This window comes from Malania oleifera, chromosome 4, assembly GCF_029873635.1.
Source record: "Malania oleifera isolate guangnan ecotype guangnan chromosome 4, ASM2987363v1, whole genome shotgun sequence".
Lineage (NCBI taxonomy): Eukaryota > Viridiplantae > Streptophyta > Magnoliopsida > Santalales > Ximeniaceae > Malania > Malania oleifera.
The window spans coordinates 88589817-88594864 of record NC_080420.1 but is presented as its reverse complement, the minus strand read 5'-3'; positions in this window follow the sequence as shown (position 1 = coordinate 88594864).

Here is a 5048-nt window from a genome sequence, read left to right as displayed (position 1 = left end):
GAAGAAACCTTAAGACCACTTCTTTAGATGCACTCATAGGTTCACTCCTTACCTATGAAATGGCTCTAAAAGAAAGAAAGGTTGAACCAAAGCGTAAGAAATCTATTGCACTAAAAGCATCTAGCTACAGTTCAAGTGAAGAAGAAAGTGAAACAAGTGACTTAGATCAAGATGAATTAGCATTCATCCCTAAGAGACTAGGCAAGTTTTATAGAAGGAATAAAAGATTTCCTAGAAAGTTCAACAAAAGGAAAACTGAAAAAGAAGAATCAAGTACAAAAGAAAACAAAAGTAAAAATGAACCTCCAATATGCTATCACTTTAAGAAACCAGGGCATATCAAACCGGACTGCCCATTACTCAAGAAAGACAAGAAGAAAAAGAAGGAAGCTATGAAGGCCACTTGGGATGACTCAAGCCCCAGCAAAGCGGAAAACGAACCAAGCGGACAAGAGATGGCAAACATGTGCTTCATGGCAAATGATGAAGAGGTAAATTCCTACTACTCTTCAACAGAATCTTGCAATGAATCTTGTGATGAGTCATGTGATAGTATGCCCTTATACAAGGAATTACAAGCTGAATTGTTCTCCCTACATAAAAGATTCATAAAAATCTCCAAGAGAAATATAACTTGAAGGATCAAAATAAAGAACTATTGAAGCAACTTGAATCATTCAAAACCATTGAAAAAGGAAAAGACTCTTGTATTGAGAAGTTAGAGGAGGAAGTAAGTAAAGTAACTCAAGAGTTAGGCAATACTCATAAAGAAAACTTGAATAAAAAGGATTTAGAAGTAAATGAACTTAAGAAATTAGTGGAGGATAAAGAAAAAATTATATATAACTTTACAAAAGGTAAAGATAATTTTGAAAAGATGATTTGACAGCAAAGGCTACATGGGAATAAAGAAGGAATAGGATATAATGGTAAAACAAATAAAAAGAATAAGAAATTATACATGAGATTCGTCAAGGAAGTCAGGCATTATATATGCTAGCACTTCCTCAAACAACAAACATGAACACACTACTTGCTATATGCGCAAGACTAAAGGTCATGTAATGTTTGATTGCCCACTAAAAAAGAAGTATGTTAAAATACAAGGAGAATGGAAAGTTAATAATGAAACTAACAACAAAACAAAGAAAGTTAGAAGAATTTCGGTTCCAAAGACTAACACAATGAATCCTCCATTGTAGGTATGTTTTAGGACAACATCGTCAACGGACAAGTGGTACTTGGACAGCAGGTGTTCAAGACACATGACCGGTGATAAAACCAAGTTTATTTCTCTAAAACAAAATGATGGAGGATATGTCACCTTCAGTGACAATGCCAAAGCTAAGATCATTGGCATCGGAAGAATAGGTAAAGAACCTTCTATTACTATTGATAATGTGTTATTAGTAGAAGGACTAAAACATAATCTCTTAAGCATTAGTCAATTGAGTAACAAAGGGTTTGAAATAACCTTTAAGAAAGAAAAATGGGTTATCCAAAATCCCAAAGGAAATAAAATCTTGTTTATAGCTCATAGGATAAATAATGTTTATTGTATAAACCTTGAGAATATAATGAATCAAAACGTAACTTGTTTGGCAGCCATAAATGAAATAAGTTGGCTATGGCATAGGAAATTAGGACATGCTAGCATGGACCTATTATCCAAATTATCAAAGAAAAATCTTGTAAAAGGATTACCAAATACCAAATTCATAAAAGAAAAGATGTGTGATGTATGCCAAAAGGGAAAGCAAGTAAAAACAAGCTTTAAAAAGAAAAAATATATATTACACCTAGACTTATTTGGTCCAAATAGAACCTTAAGCCCAGGAGGAAAACAATATGCTTTTGTAATAGTGGATGATTATTCAAGATTCACTTTAGTATTATTCCTAGCAAATAAAGATGAAGCTTGTGACATGCTAATCACCTTATGTAAGAAATTAAAAAATGAAAGGGCTATAATGTAACAAATTTTAGAAGTGATCAAGGTAGGGAGTTTAGAAACAAAGAGGTTGATAAATTTTGTAATGAATATGGAATAAATCATAATTTCTCAACACCTAAAACTCCACAACAAAATGGAGTTGTAGAAAGAAAAAATAGGACCTTACAAGAAATGGCAAGAACAATGATAAACAAAAATAACTTACCGAAATACTTTTGGGCTGAAGCTGTAAATACAACATGTTATAATGTAAATAGGGTGTCTATAAGATCAAGTATAGACAAAACATCGTATGAACTATGAAAAGGTAGAAGACCTAATATCTCCTACTTTTATGTATTTGGATGCAAATGTTTTATCCTTAATACCAAAGATGATTTAGGAAAATTTGATACAAAATCTGAGGAAGGTATCTTTTTAAGCTACTCTACAAATAGCAAAGCCTATAGGGTTTATAATATAAGAACTCTTACTATCATTGAATCAATGCACATAACATTTGATGAGTCAAACAATTATGAAAATAAAATTAAGATTGATGAAAAAGAAGATATTCCACAAAAAGAAGAAGATCTTGAAATAAAAGAAGAAAATAATAATGAAACTTCAAATGAAAACATTGTAGAAAATCTATACCTACCTAAAGAATGGAGATATGCTAAAAGTCATCCAAAAGAACAAATTCTTGGAGAAACTTCAAAAGAAATAACCACTCGAGCCTCATTAAAAAATATTTGTAACCATTATGCCTTTTTATCTCAAGATGAACCCAAGAATATTGAAGAAGCCTTAAAAGATGACTCTTGGATTATAGCTATGCAAGAGGAACTAAATCAATTTGAAAGATGTCAAGTGTGGGAACTTATATCGAAACCCGAAGACAAATCAATCATAGGAACTAAATGGGTGTTTAGAAATAAAAAAGATGAAAATGGGATAGTTATAAGAAATAAAGTTAGGCTAGTAGCACAAGGTTATAATCAAGAAGAAGATATTGATTACAATGAAACCTTTGCTCCTGTAGCAAGAATGGAAGCAATTAGGATGCTCTTAGCTTATGCAGCCTATAAGGACTTCAAATTATACCAAATGGATGTAAAAAGTGCTTTCTCAAATGGATATATAAATGAAGAAGTATATGTAAAACAACCTCAAGGTTTTGAAAATTCAAAAAATCCATATCATGTATTTAAGTTAACAAAAGCTTTATATGGATTGAAATAAGCTCTCGGAGCTTGGTATGAAAGGTTAAGCAAGTTCCAAATTCAAAACAATTTTTTAAGAGGAAAGTTAGATAGTACTTTATTTATAAAAATAAAAAACAAAGACATGCTTATAGTACAAATTTATGTTGATGATATTATTTTTGGAGCAACTCATGAGGATTTGTGTAGTGAATTTGCTAAGTCCATGCAAGAAGAGTCCGAGATGAGCATGATGGGAGAGTTAAATTACTTCTTAGGGTTACAAATCAAACAAGCAAAACATGGAACTTTCATAAATCAAACTAAATATATCAAGGACATGTTAAAAAGGTTTGATATGGAAGAAAGTAAACCTATAGGAACTCCCATGAGCACCTCAGCTAGTCTTGACAAGGATGAAAAAGGGAAACAAGTAGATACCAAGCATTACCAAGGCATTATAGGAAGTTTAATTTACTTAACAGTAAGTAGACCAGAAATTATGTTTAGTGTATGTACATGTGCTAGGTTCCAATCAGCTCCTAAGGAATCACACCAATTAGCAATTAAAAGAATTCTTAGATATCTACTAGGCACACTTGAACTAGGTTTATGGTATCCAAAAGGAACTGAATTTGAAATGATAAGTTATTCTGAAGCAGACTTTGCTGGATGCAAGGTAGATAGAAAAATCACAAGTGGAACTCGTCATTTTCTTGGACACTTTTATTCTCCTGGTCTTCAAAGAAACAAAACTCTGTGGCATTATCCACAACAGAAGCATAACACATTGCAGCAGGGAGTTGATGTGCCCAAACATTGTATATGAAACAACAACTAAAAGACTTCAAAATTCAATATCAAATTATTCCAATAAAATGTGACAACACAAGTACCTTAAATATTTCAAAAAATCCAGTATCTCACTCAAGAACAAAACATATTGACATAAGACATCACTTATTGAGAGATCATGAGCAAAACGAAGACATAATGCTAGAATTTGTAAATACTAATGACCAATTAGAAGACATATTCACAAAACCACTCTCTAAAGAGTGATTCATATTCATTAGAATAGAATTAGGAATGATGCATATATGAGAAGCAAGCTAAAAATTTTTCTGCCTGGCAAGCTACTGCCACCTTGGTGCCAGGCGACTGCCAAGGTACTGACTTTCTATTTTTTGTTTGATAGGTGCCTGCCTTATCCTAGCAAGCGACTGCCTCGCGGCGGGTAGGGTTTAAAACCCTGTTTTTTGTCTTTTTGATTTCCATTAGGCGTCTGCTACTTCTCCTCTCTCTCCGAAAACCTTTTTCCTACTCTTTTCCACACAAACTCTTCTTCCAAATCAACCTGAAATTGTGCATCAAACCTACCCTCAACATCTATTTGCGAATAAAACCTAGGGTTTATCAGCCTTTTTCTTCAAAACAATTATGCGATGGATCAAATCGGTTCATAACAAGGGTTCTTCCTCCTCCACAAGGATCAACAACGATGAAGTAGAGAAATGGTTAGTTACTCCTCATGCTAAGCAACTCTATAGGAATCAAATCGCTTCAGCTAAACCCGTTCTAGGTAAAATTCTTCATGTTACATTCTTCAATTTTGATTTCCTGAAATCATGGATCTTTTTAGATAGTATTTGAGAGAAGGAAGTGCAAAAATGGAATATGTATGGGTAGCAGGAATATGTGTGGGAATGTTTTTATGAATTTATTTCTTGTAAGAATATAAATATGTATGGGTATGATTTCAAATTGATATTTTGCAAGTAACATGGTTTGTATAAATATATTTGATATATCATGCTTATTGAAAAGGGGAGCCATGAGCATTATTTCTATTTCCTATTTTTGCCATCGATTTGTCATCATAAAAAAGGGGGAGATCGTTTGCCTAACAA